The 14233-nt window shown below is 45.3% G+C and overlaps 1 protein-coding gene across 1 annotated transcript in view; it reads left to right on the top strand.

Annotated features, from left to right (window-relative positions):
* Positions 1-14233, top strand: part of CDHR1 (cadherin related family member 1) — a 366668-nt gene that overhangs the window by 78110 nt on the left and 274325 nt on the right.

Raw genomic sequence — 14233 nt, 5'->3', positions numbered from 1 at the left:
AGAGAAAGGTATATATCCCCATCAGCTTTCAGTGTCCACCGTGCTCCCAGTTGTAAAAGGAGAGGTTGGCAACTTGAAGGTTTGGTGGAGGATACAGAGCTGTGTGGCTATGAAACAAATAGTAGCCTGAACCGAGTTAGACGCCATTCGGATCTGGAGACTGTGAGCCCTGTTAGCGTCACAGGGTCTACATGCCCACCCAGCCCAGGAACTCCCTGTTAACAACACAGGGGCCACACCTGTGGACAGCAGGCGCATCAGCAGCAGCAGGCCTGTTAATGCCACTGGGCTGCACAAGCAGGACTGTTAGGACAGGAGCTGGTCTTAACCGTTCTGCGTTACCAACTGTGGTGGTGGCCTGCATCCACCACCCTATCCCTGCCTACCTCTGGCCTAAAGCCGCAATGGGTTCAACACATGGAGGTGTGCTCTTTCGGAGCATAATAGAAGACTGCGCACCTCCTTGTTGGCTCCAGCCCCTTTTATAACCTGGGTCCGCCCCAAACCAGGGTGAACCACAATGCACCTCCTGGAGACAAAAGTAGAGTGACACGTCATGAGTGGCATAACTAGCGTCCTATTTGGAACCGCAACTTCAATGATGACCTCATGGCTGCCATGACCCAAACACCTCACCAGTCATCGTCTGACCATCAATAATGCGGTGACAAGTCATAGGTGTGGGCCTCTGCAAGCCATTTGGGAGGACACCTGATGCCCTGTGGTCTATATGGGACCCCCACATCAGGGCCAGGGCCAAAGAGTTCATTACCGGACCTAGTCTCTGATGCAGGAAGTGCCTGAGCATGCTCAGTAGCATGAAATACAGTCTCTGAAAAAAGACTATCAGCTTTAGCATGGTGTCTAGGCACAAAACAGGACTTAGACCCGGCACGGAATGCAAGCACCTGTGCAAAGAGGCTTTTCACACTTAGTGTGGGAGCATGCGCTGTATCCCGAAAATAAGACTTAGCATCAGGAATAACACAGTCAGGCTGAGCATACTGACTACGCGAAGCACTGTAATTATGCTGCAGCTGGGGTACATCGGCACACGCATGCGCACTAGCTGCCTCTCCACACTTAGACGTGGAGGGGAAATTTGTCTTGGAGATGCTGTCTATGAACAGAAGGAAAAGCTAAAGGAAGCCTGACTTTCTATCCCTCCGAATTATGAAATGCAGCAGTGAATTCCATGAGTTTGCTATAACATTAGCGTAGCAAAATGTGCATGAGGGTGTGATGTAGAGGTGCTAGAAATAGCTTGTCACCAGTGGGGCACTAATGGAATACAACAGCCAGTTCTATGATGCCACTAAATGGCAGTATTTTGTGCTATCATTATAGCTTATTAAAAACAGAGCAGGAGGTTGTCATGCAGAGGTGCTGCACATAGATTTGCAGTAGTGTGAATAGACAAAAGTACAATAGCCACGTTTAGGATGCCAATAGGTACACTGAGTGTTTGCTTGTATAATGGCTGAGTTTAAAAAAGTTTGAGTGTGCAATGCAGGCAGACATGCTTCAAATATCGTTACAATAGTGTGAATAGACAAAAGTACAATAGCCACGTTTAGGATGCCACTAGGTACACTGAGTGTTTGCTAGTATAATGGCTGAGTTTAAAAAAGTTTGAGTGTGCAATGCAGGCAGACATGCTTCAAATATGTTTACAATAGTGTGAATAGACAAAAGTACAATAGCCACGTTTAGGATGCCACTAGGTACACTGAGTGTTTGCTAGTATAATGGCTGAGTTTAAAAAAGTTTGAGTGTGCAATGCAGGCAGACATGCTTCAAATATGTTTACAAGAGTGTGAATAGACAAAAGTACAATAGCCACGTTTAGGATGCCACTAGGTACACTGAGTGTTTGCTAGTATAATGGCTGAGTTTAAAAAAGTTTGAGTGTGCAATGCAGGCAGACATGCTTCACATATGTTTACAATAGTGTGAATAGACAAAAGTACAATAACCACGTTTAGGATGCCACTAGGTACACTGAGTGTTTGCTAGTATAATGGCTGAGTTTAACCCCTTAACGACCGCGGGCCGTAAAATTACGTCCTAAATGACATAATCTTACTGCCCGCGGTCCTCCGGCGGCAGCATGCCGCGATCGGCACACATCTCAGCTGATTTTCACAGCTGAGATGTGTGCCTGCTAGGCACGAGCAGAATCGTTATCTGCTCGTGCCGATTAACCCCTTATAATGGCGCTGTCAATACATGACAGCGCCATTATAAGCGCAATCGCGGTAAAGTTTTACTTACCGCCGAAACCGGAAGTCACGTGACGCGATCACGTGACTCCCGATAGTTGTCATGGTAGTACAGGGTCATGTGATGACTCCTGTACTACACATGAATTGGTTTCACTTTCGCTGTGCCCGGGGCACAGCAAAAGAGAAAGACAGCGTATCTGCTGTTTACAGCCTTCCAGCTGTGATCAGCAGATACTGCAGAGCGATCGGAATGCTGATCGCAATAGCCCCCTAGGGGGACTAGTAAAATAAAAAAAAAAAGTAAAAAAATAAGTTTTAAAAAATTAAAAAAAAACAAAAAAACCTAAAAGTTCAAATCACCCCCCATTCGCCCCATTGAAAATTAAAGGGTTAAAAAAATAAAAAATATACACACATTTGGTATCGCCGCGTTCAGAAACGCCCGATCTATCAAAATATAAAATCAATTAATCTGATCAGTAAACGGCGTAGCGGCAAAAAAATTCCAAACGCCAAAACGACGTTTTTTTGTCGCCACAACTTTTGCGCAAAATGCAATAAGAGGCGATCAAAACGTAGCATCTGCGCAAAAATGGTACCGTTAAAAACGTCAGCTCGAGACGCAAAAAATAAGCCGTCATTGAGCCTAAGATCCCGAAAAATGAGAACGCTACGGGTCACGGAATATGGCGTAAAACGTGCGCCACTTTTTTCGGACAAACTTCCGATTTTTTTTTAACCCCTTATATAAAAGTAAACCTATACATGTTTGGTGTCTACGAACTCGCACTGACCTGAGGCATCACACCCACACATCAGTTTTACCATATAGTGAACACAGTGAATAAAATATCTCAAAAACCATAGTGCTATCGCACTTTTTTTGCAATTTTTCAGCATTTGGAATTTTTTTGCCATTTTCTAGTACACAATATGGTAAAACTGATGGTTTCATTTAAAAGTACAGCTCGTTCCGCAAAAAATGAGCCCTCACATGACCATATTGACTGAAAAATAAAAAAGTTACGTCTTTCAGAAAAAGAATGGCGAAAAAAAAAAACGGAAAGCGAAAAATCGGCCGGTCGTGAAAGGGTTAAAAAAGTTTGAGTGTGCAATGCAGGCAGACATGCTGCAAATATGTTTACAATAGTGTGAATAGACAAAAGTACAATAGCCACGTTTAGGATGCCAATAGGTACACTGAGTGTTTGCTAGTATAATGGCTGAGTTTAAAAAAGTTTGAGTGTGCAATGCAGGCAGACATGCTTCAAATATCGTTACAATAGTGTGAATAGACAAAAGTACAATAGCCACGTTTAGGATGCCACTAGGTACACTGAGTGTTTGCTAGTATAATGGCTGAGTTTAAAAAAGTTTGAGTGTGCAATGCAGGCAGACATGCTTCAAATATGTTTACAATAGTGTGAATAGACAAAAGTACAATAGCCACGTTTAGGATGCCACTAGGTACACTGAGTGTTTGCTAGTATAATGGCTGAGTTTAAAAAAGTTTGAGTGTGCAATGCAGGCAGACATGCTGCAAATATCGTTACAATAGTGTGAATAGACAAAAGTACAATAGCCACGTTTAGGATGCCACTAGGTACACTGAGTGTTTGCTAGTATAATGGCTTAGTTTAAAAACAGTTGGAGTGTGCAATGCAGGCAGACGCGCTCTGCAAATGTCTTTGCACTAGTGGGACTATAGCAAAGTCCAATAGCCACGTATAGGATGCCACTAGGTACACTGAGTGTTTGCTAGTAAAATTGCTTAGTTTAAAAAAGTTGGAGTGTGCAATGCAGGCAGACGTGCTCTGCAAATATCTTTGCACTAGTGGGACTATAGCAAAGTCCAATAGCCACGTATAGGATGCCACTAGGTACACTGAGTGTTTGCTAGTAAAATTGCTTACTTTAAAAAAGTTGGAGTGTGCAATGCAGGCAGACGTGCTCTGCAAATATCTTTGCACTAGTGGGACTATAGCAAAGTCCAATAGCCACGTTTAGGATGCCACTAGGTACACTGAGTGTTTGCTAGTATAATGGCTTAGTTATAATGAGTTGGAGTGTGCAGAGGACAAGAGGGTACAGTGGTAGGATTGTGGTGCTCTGGGTAGAGGAATGGAAGCCTGCCTTTCTATTCCCTCCTAATGGTGAAATGAAGGGAGGAAATCCCTGACTTTGGCTACACAGACGCTGTTGCTGTTTGCAGGACCTGTCACCTATGGCTCTCTGACCCTGCCGGTTTGAGCCCTTAAAAGGACTGCTATAAAGTGCTCTCCCTAAGCTGTCTAACGCTGTGTATGCAGCGCATACAGCTGTATCGGCGATAGGACTCAGGAGGAGGACGGAGCTGCGACAGTGATGTCTGACACCAAAGACGCAGAAGGCAGATAATGGCGTTCGTGAAGAAAATGTCCGGTTTTATAATGCAGGGACATGTGACATGCAGATCCTATCACACATGCCATTGCTTCTCTGGCTCAAAGTCCACTTAGCTGTGTGTGTGTCTGGGATTGGCTGACATGCTGGCCCGCCCCACAAGAAGCGCGCGCTTAGGGAAGGAAGACAAGAAAAAAAAAAAAAAAATGGCCATTATAGAAACAGCAGTGATCTGAAGGCGCTGTTCACGCACACTATACACTGAAATGTGATAATAGTGTGATTCACAGAGTGACTTACACTATTACAGCAGAAACCAAGCTATGATTTAGCTGGTTTTTTGATGCTAGAACCGTTCTCGAACGTTTCTAGAACTATCGAGCTTTTGCAAAAAGCTCGAGTTCTAGTTCGATCTAGAACAGGCCCCAAAATCACTCGAGCCTAGAACTGGAGAACCACGAACCACGAACCGCGCTCAACTCTACTCTGCAGGTGTCTTTCAGACTGACACACAAGTACCAACTCTCCCCTGCCAGCCGCTACCACACTTGCAGTGTCTCTCTCTTGCTTCCTCCCTTCAGACTCTCCTGCAACAACTAACTTCCAGCCTCTCCACTCCACCCCCTGACAAAGAATTGTAAGCCCGCCCTGCTTGGGGACTGCCCAAGGGTCCCATCTAGTGGTGTTGGAGACCTGGCTGCTATGTGTCTGTCTGTGCACACCCCATTCTGGCCTTTGGAGTTTATCTGGAAGCACTGCCCCAGCATGGGTGCAGTACTCTTTGGTGCCTGACCAGGTCAGGGTCGCCACACTGGCGTCTGAGTCAGAATGGAGCTCTCTGCCCTTTACTGATCCAGCCTCTGGCCCATCCATCTGGCCCATTAAGAGTCACTCTCATTTCATCAGTCCATTAAACCTTTGAAGAATCAGTCTTAAGATATTTCTTGGCCCAATCTTGACGTGTTATCTTATAGTTCTTGTTCAAAGGTGTTTCTTTCAGCCTTCCTTACCTTAGCTATTTCACTGAGTATGGCACACCTTGTGCTTTTTGATACTCCAGTAACATTGCAGCTCTAAAATATGGCTAAACTGGTGGCAAATGGCATTTTGGCAGCTTCACGCTTGATTTTTCTCAATCCATGGGCAGTTATTTTGTGCCTTTTTTGCCAACACGCTTCTTGCGACCATGTTGGCTATTTGCCATGAAACGCTTGATTGTTCGATGATCATGCTTCAAATGTTTTGCAATTTCAAAACTGCTGCATCCCTCTGCAAGACATCTCACAATTTTGGACTTGACAGAGCCCGTCAAATCTCTCTTCTGACCCATTTTGCCAAAGGAAAGGAAGTTGCCTAATAATAGGCACACCTTATATAGGGTTTTGATGTCATTACACCAGACCCCTCCTCATTACAGAGATGCACATCACCTAATTTACTTAATTGGTAGTTGGCTCTCAAGTAGAGATGAGCGAACCGGTCGCGGTTCGGCTCAAGGTCGGTTCGCCGAACGGAGGTCCCGTTCGAGTTCGGTTTGTCGAACGTTCGACAAACCGAACTCGAACCGCATAGGAAACAATGGCAGGCAATCACAAACACATAAAAACACCTAGAAAACACCCTCAAAGGTGTCCAAAAGGTGACAAAAACTCACAACACAACACAAACACATGGGAAAGTGACAAGAACAAATTCTGATGCGAAAACAAAAGAGCGTAACGAGGAAAAAGAGGACGAGACACAGATATAGGCATGGCACACCCTTCTAAAATCATGTAAAACACCGCAAGGTGACTCCAAGCGGAGTCTCCCTTTTTTCAAAAAATTGGGCCACACAGACACCCCATCAGTGGCAGCACTTGTGCCCTAGTTGCAAACAGGATGTTTTGATTTGCATCAAGCACATTCAAAAATACGCCATTCTTAACCGTCCCCAGGATGACACCGGGGTAGGTAGCAAAGTCTTTGCTGAACCATGACTTGTTAATCTTGGCTCCTTTTAAAAAACAATGTAAGCAAGGGTTACTCCAAGCGGAGTCTCCCTTTTTTCAAAACATTGGGCCACACAGACACCCCATCAGTGGCAGCACTTGTGCCCTAGTTGCAAACAGGATGTTTTGATTTGCATCAAGCACATAAAAAAATACGCCATTCTTAACCGTCCCCAGGATGACACCGGGGTAGGTAGCAATGTCTTTCCTGATCCCAGCTCTGTTCATCTTGGATCATTTTTAAAAAACACAGCAAGCAAGGGTTACTCCAAGCGGAGTCTCCCTTTTTTCAAAAAATTGGGCCACACAGACACCCCATCAGTGGCAGCACTTGTGCCCTAGTTGCAAACAGGATGTTTTGATTTGCATCAAGCACATTCCAAATTCACAAGCATTTACTCTCCCCAGGATGACACAGGGGTAGTAAATTCCTTGTGGATCCATGACTTGTTCATTTTGATGAACGTTAGTCTGTCCACATTGTCACTGGACAGACGCGTGCGCCTATCTGTCAGCACACACCCAGCAGCACTGAAGACACGTTCAGAGACAACGCTGGCAGCTGGACACGTCAAAATCTCCAAGGCGTAAGTGGAGAGCTCTGGCCATTTTTCAAGATTTGAAGCCCAAAATGAGCAAGGCTCCATTTGCAAAGTCATGGCATCGATGTTCATTTGGAGATACTCCTGTATCATCCTCTCAAGCCGTTGACTATGTGTTAGACTTGTTGTCTCTGTTGGCCTTGCAAAGGAGGGTCTAAAAAAATTATGAAAAAATTCCATAAAATCGCTGTTACCAGCACCAGATACAGTCCTACTGGTACGGGTAGGCTGTTGAAGATGACGAGACCGTCCCATGTTTGTCAAGTTACAACTGGGAGATTCACTCCCTGCACCTGCACGGTTGTTTGGTGGAAAAGCCGAGCTAAGATTGAGTAACAGCTTCTGCTGATACTCCTGCATACGTGCGTCCCTTTCTATGGCTGGAATTATGTCACAAAATTTGGACTTGTACCGGGGATCTAATAGTGTGGCAAGCCAGTAGTCATCATCACTTCTAATTTTGACAATACGAGGGTCATGTTGGAGGTAGTGCAGCAAGAAAGCACTCATGTGTCTTGCGCAGCCATGTGGACCAAGTCCACGCTGTGTTTGTGGCATAGAGGTGCTAACCGTTCTTTCTTCCTCTGACATCTCCCCCCAACCTCTTTCAACTGAAATTTGACCAAGGTCTCCCTCATCCGCTGAGTCTTCCATGTCCATAGACAGTTCGTGGTCCATTTCTTCATGTTCTCCTGCACCTTCCTCAACATTTCGCCTGCTACCATGCGCCCTTGTTGATCCCTGTCCCCCATGGTCCATGCCTGCCGCCTTGGTGATGATGAACGTCTGGACCTTGGTGATGTTGTTGTCTCTTGCACATATGAATCCTCCTGTAGTTCCTCCCCTTCCTGTTGTCCCACCCCCTGACTCCGAATAGTGTTTAGCGTGTGCTCCAGCATGTAAATGACTGGAATTGTCATGCTGATAATGGCATTGTCAGCGCTAAACATATTCGTCGCCATGTCGAAACTGTGGAGAAGGGTGCATAGGTCCTTGATCTGAGACCACTCCATCAGGGTGATCTGCCCCACCTCTGCATCTCGTTGGCCCAGGCTATACGTCATGACGTATTGCACCAGGGCTCGGCGGTGCTGCCACAGTTGCTGTAACATGTGGAGAGTCGAATTCCAGCGTGTTTGCACATCGCATTTCAGGCGATGAACCGGCAGGCCGAAAGACTTCTGGAGCGATGCAAGTCGCTCAGCTGTGGCGCTTGAACGGCGGAAGTGAGCAGACAGTTTTCGTGCCCTGGTCAGAAGGCCATCTAGGCCGCGATAGTGTGTTAAAAATTGCTTGACAACAAGGTTCAACACGTGAGCCATACAAGGTACGTGTGTCACCTTGCCAAGGCGAAGGGTCGCACCCAGGTTTGCAGCATTGTCGCACACGCCCTTACCAGGCTGCAGGTTGAGTGGAGACAACCATTTATTAAACTCGGACCGCAGAGCTGACCACAACTCCTCAGCTGTGTGACTCTTATTCCCAAGACATGTCAAGCTAAAGACCACCTGATGACGTTGCGCTCTGCTGCCAGCATTGTAATGAGGGGTGCGTGATTCCTTCTGCGCAGTGAGAACGCTGGTGGCCTGACCAGGCAGGCTTGGGGCGAAGGTGGAGGACCCAGATGAGGTGGAGGAGGCAGAAGCAGTGGCGGAACTTGGACAGACAGAGGATTGACACACAAGTCGTGGGGACGGCAAGACTTGTGCAGCAGACCCTTCACCATCTATCACCATAGTTTCCCAGTGCCCAGTCAGCGACATGTAACGTCCCTGTCCATGATTACTGGTCCAAGTATCGGTGGTAAAATGCACCCGTTCACACACAGAGTTTCTCAAGGAAGCGGTGATGTTGTGTGCGACATGCTGGTGTAGCGCGGGCACACCTTTCTTAGAGAAGTAGTGGCGACTGGGCATCTGGTACTGGGGCACAGTGACAGACATAAGGTCTCTAAAATCCTGTGTGTCCACCAGGCGAAAAGGCAGCATTTCGGTAGCCAAGAGCTTACAGAGGGATAAAGTCAACCTCTTAGCTTTGTCATGTGTCGCAGGAAATGGCCTTTTATGTGTAGACGGTGTTGAGTAGGGTGTCCCTGGAAAAATGCAGGTTTGTGAGGAAAGTGCAGTCGGAGACATGATGTTGCCTTCATCCAACGTTGGTGCTATCGATGTCTGAGAGAGCTGTACACACGCACTTGTTTCCCCTTCCAAACCAACTGACGACCTACCAAGCAAACTGCCTGTTGCGGTTACAGTGGTGGAAGTTGTGCGTGGAAAACCAGGTGTGACAGCTGTCCCCACAGTCCTAGAAGATGAAGAGCGCGCGGATGCACTGGAAGGGGCAGGCGGTGGATGGTTCGCTCTGCTAGACCGCATTGCAGCACGGTGAGCTTCCCACTGGGACCTATGATATTTATTCATGTGACGATTCATGGAAGAAGTTGTCAAACTGCTGAGGTTTTGACCTCTACTAACAGAATCACGACAAATTTTACCCATCACATAATTTGGGCGATCTTTTTCTATGTCAAAAAAGGACCAGGCTAGGCAAGGCTTAGAGGGCATGCGACCTGCTGAGCCCCCCCGACTAGTGCTCAGAGGCAGAGTGGTGGCTGATGATGCAGTTGTAGACGTGCTACCAGTGCTCCGACTCTGTCCAGGAAGGCGCAAGGTAACTTCGTCGTCGGTTGCATCCTCCTCCACCGCCTCTGTTGACCTCCTCGAGTGCCTGACTGTGGGTTGACAGTAGGTGGGATCTAGAACTTCCTCATCAATTGTTGTGTTTGCACTCCCCTCACCCTCAGACCGAACCTCTTCTTGCCCTGACCGAATATTTAAGTTGTCATCCCAATCTGGTATTTGCGTCTCATCGTCATCAGTATGTTCCTCATTGTCTATAACCACAGGTGTTACAGTTTGTGACAAAGGGTCAACACTATGCTCAGAAACTTGGTCCTCACGGCCTGAATCAGAGTCACAAAGGTTCTGGGCATCACTGCAGACCATTTCCTGGTCTGTACTCACTGTAGCTTGTGAGCAGACCTCTGATTCCCAGGCTATAATGTGACTGAACAGCTCTGCAGACTCAGCCATCTCACTTCCACCATACTGTGCAGGGCTGATGGAGACTTCAGAGCTGGGAGAAAGCAAGTTTGATTGGGATGACAACTCAGAGGACTGGTGTTTTTTGGATGCGGTAGTTGAGGTGGCTGAGAGGGCACTTGTTGGACCACTTGAGATCCATTCAAGCATTTTCCTTTTTTGGCCATCATCTACCTTTGTTCCTGTTGTTCGTGTCTGTAAAAAAGGGAGCACATCGGATTGTCCACGGTAAGTAGTAGACATCTTACTTTTGCTGGTAGATAGTCTATCTTCAGCAGATGTTAATGGAGCTTTGCCACCTTCCCCACGGACAAACCCTTTTTTTCCTTTTCCAACACGCCTCTTCCCCTTTCCACCGGCATCTGTCATTTTGCCACTCATGTTGATTGCGACAAGATTGTGCACTTAAAATGTGGTAGTAAAAATTGAGAGGTGGTGTAGATTGCAGCGGTGGTCTAGCTTTATTAACAGCAGAATAATAAAGAATAATTATCCCTGACAATGCAACTACGGCCCTTAAACTGGCAGCATAAATTGCTAGTATAATGGCTTAGTAACAATGAGTTTGAGTGTGCAATGCAGGCAGACGTGCTGCAAATATCTTTGCACTTGTGGGACGATACAGAAGTCCAACAGCCACTTTTATGATGCCACTAAGTTCACTCCGTGTTTGCTAGTATAATGGCTTAGTAACAATGAGTTGGAGTTTGCAATGCAGGCAGACGTGCTGCAAATATCTTTGCACTAGTGGGACTATACAGAAGTCCAATAGCCACTTTTAGGATGCCACTAAGTTCACTCAGTGTTTGCTAGTATAATGGCTTAGTAACAATGAGTTGGAGTGTGCAATGCAGGCAGACGTGCTGCAAATATCTTTGCACTAGTGGGACGATACAGAAGTCCAACAGCCACGTTTAGGATGCCACTAAGTTCACTCAGTGTTTGCTAGTATAATGGCTTAGTAACAGTGAGTTTCATTGTGCAATGCAGGCAGAGGTGCTGCAAATATCTTTGCACTAGTGGGACGATACAGAAGTCCAACAGCCACTTTTATGATGCCACTAGGTTCACTCAGTGTTTGCTAGTATAATGGCTTAGTAACAATGAGTTTGAGTGTGCAAAGGGCAGGAGGGTACAGTGCCAGGGTTGTGGGTCTCTGGGTAGAGGAAAGGAAGCCTGCTTTTCTATCCCTCCTAATGGGGAAATACAGCGAGGAAATCCCTGACCTTGGCTACACAGACGCTGTCATCTTGTGTAGCTGTTAAACTCTGTTTTAAACTCTGTCACCTATGGCTCTGACCCTGCCGGTATGAGCCCTTAAAAGGACTGATAGAAAGTGCTATCCCTAAGCTGTCCAGCGCTGTGTATGGAGCGTATACAGCAGTATCGGTGATAGGAGCTGCGCCAGTGATGTCTGACACCAAGGACGCAGAAGACAGATAATGGCGTGCTGGAGGAAAATATCCGGTTTTATAATGCAGGGACATGTGACATAGACATCCTATCACACATGCCGTTGCTTCTCTGGCTAAAAGTCCATTTAGCTGTGTGTGTGTCTGGGATTGGCTGACATGCTGGCCCGCCCCACTACACGCACGCACTTAGGGAAGGAAGACAAGGAAAAAAAAAAAAATGGCGATCGCCATTATCCATACAGCAGTGATCTGAATGCGCTGTTCCCGCACACTATACACTGAAATGTCATAATAGTGTGAGTCACAGAGTGACTTACACTATTACAGCGGAAAGCCAGCTAGTAATTAGCTGTTTTTTTTGCTGCTAGAACCGTTCTCGAATGTATCTAGAACTATCGAGCTTTAGAGCTTTAGCAAAAAGCTCGAGTTCTAGTTCGATCTAGAACAGCCCCCAAAATCACTCGAGCCGCGAATTGGAGAACCTCGAACCGCGAACCGCGCTTAACTCTACTCTCAAGCCTATACGATATGATACGATACGATACACTTTATTGATCCCGTGGGAAATTATGGTATCACAGCAGCACAACTTAAATCATAACATGAATTACATAATTGACAAGACAGTAGAGTTGACAGAAGAACATTATACATTAGATTAGGACATACACAGTGGGTGAACTGAAAGTAGAAGAAATAAAGTAGACATTCACCTTGATGATTTTACACTAATGTTATTGTTATACATTCCCATAGCAGTTAGCACAAATGATTTCCTATATTTTTCCTTCTTACACCTCAGAAGGATTAGCTGGTTACTGAAGGTGCAGCTTGGAGTAGGACAACATGTATAAAAAGTATCATGTGATCAAAATACTCATGTGCCTAATAATTCTACACACAGTGTAGGAGTCCACAACCTAAAAATGTGTACGAGGCCTTCCTTTATGTCTAATACAGGGTATATCTGAGTCCCTCTTCCTTTTAATTTTTTTCACTTCTTGCATTGTGCGCATAGGATTTGTAAGTGTCAAAGTCCCTCCTTCATAAATTAAGCAGGATATGTCTGACAATGTCACACACCACATGCCCAGATAAGGTAGTGAATTGTTAAGATTACATTAGCTCAGTGGTTAACACTGCAGTCTTGCAGTGCTGGGGTCCTGGGTTCAAATCCTACCAAAAACAATATCTGCAAGGAGTTTGTATCTTTTCCCTGTGTTTGTGTAGGTTTCCTCTGGGTACTCCGGTTTCCTCCCACACTCCAAAAACATACTGATAGGGACTATAGATTGTGAGCCCCAATGAGGACAGAGTTGTCAATGTACCGTAGTTAAAGCACAATTAATTAATGGCATTATGTAAGTGAATAAATATTATTATTTACTGGTAGTTTTATTTCCCCCTCTACTATGTAATCTACTGCAGTCATAGGCAACAGAGATATATGGTGAGAGATGGCCTGTCTATAAAAGGGTGAAGGATGTGGTTTTTTTTTACTCTTTTTAATTTTGCTTTATATACAAGTTATTATACATGGAAGAATGTTTCCTAACAGTTTTCCTGTAAAATCCATTTTTGTATGTTTTATTATCAGTCTATAAAAGTGGCACAATACTCTAACAACATTGTTCCAAGCAGTGATGTGGGAGTCAGAGATGTATGCAGGCATTTTCCCCTTGCGATTCCCATTCTATTGGAGTGTTGTTTCCATCCACGGCAGCAATTTTCCTGCCTTCCCAGACCTTTTCTTATTGTCTTCCAGAAAAATGCTTGAGTTTTCAATTTACTTCCATTATACTTAATACTCAAATTGAACCTGTCCGAGCATCTGACCTGTTTAATTCGAGTACCAAGCACCAGAGCATTTTAGTGCTCACCCATCACTAGATATGAGGCATTGTTAATGCTCACTTTTATTCATTCAATGATAAAAGACATCAGCTTTCGGCAAATGCAATGTTTTTCAGAAACCCAAATAAAACTATTCCTGCCTGTAGCTTTGGAAAACCTTGTAGAGGCAAAACATAATATTTTCTTTTATGATATAATAAAAAAGTTATTCTTCAAAGTCTTCAAAGCAAAACTCCATATTTTTTTCAGCTCTGGAATGGAGCTTTAAAGGCTCATGCGCACGTTGCGTAATAGCATGCATTTACGCTGCGTATAGCACTGCAGCATAAATGCATGCATCCTGCATTCCCTGCACAATCTATGAAGATTGTGCATGATAAGTGCGCACGTTGTTTTTATGAACGCAGCAATTTGGGTGCTAAAATTTTGACCAAAAACCGTGCACTCATAAAAGCAGCATGTCAATTATTTCTGCTTTCTGGATGCAGCTCCCACTCTGTCTATCGTGGGGGCAGCAGCCAGAGCGCATGAAATCGGCTTTTTTTAACAACAATACTGCATTCATTCTGCAGCGATTTGAAGCGCACATGTGCTGTCAAATCGCTGCAGAAGGATCAGAAGTTAAGTGCGCATGAGCCCTAAATGTGAGTCCCCTACTGCCTG

The sequence above is a fragment of the Anomaloglossus baeobatrachus genome, chromosome 5 (genome assembly GCF_048569485.1).
Source record: "Anomaloglossus baeobatrachus isolate aAnoBae1 chromosome 5, aAnoBae1.hap1, whole genome shotgun sequence".
In the NCBI taxonomy this organism is placed as follows: Eukaryota; Metazoa; Chordata; class Amphibia; order Anura; family Aromobatidae; genus Anomaloglossus; species Anomaloglossus baeobatrachus.
The sequence above is the reverse complement of the archived record's forward strand: the minus strand, read 5'-3'. Positions and strand labels throughout refer to the sequence as shown.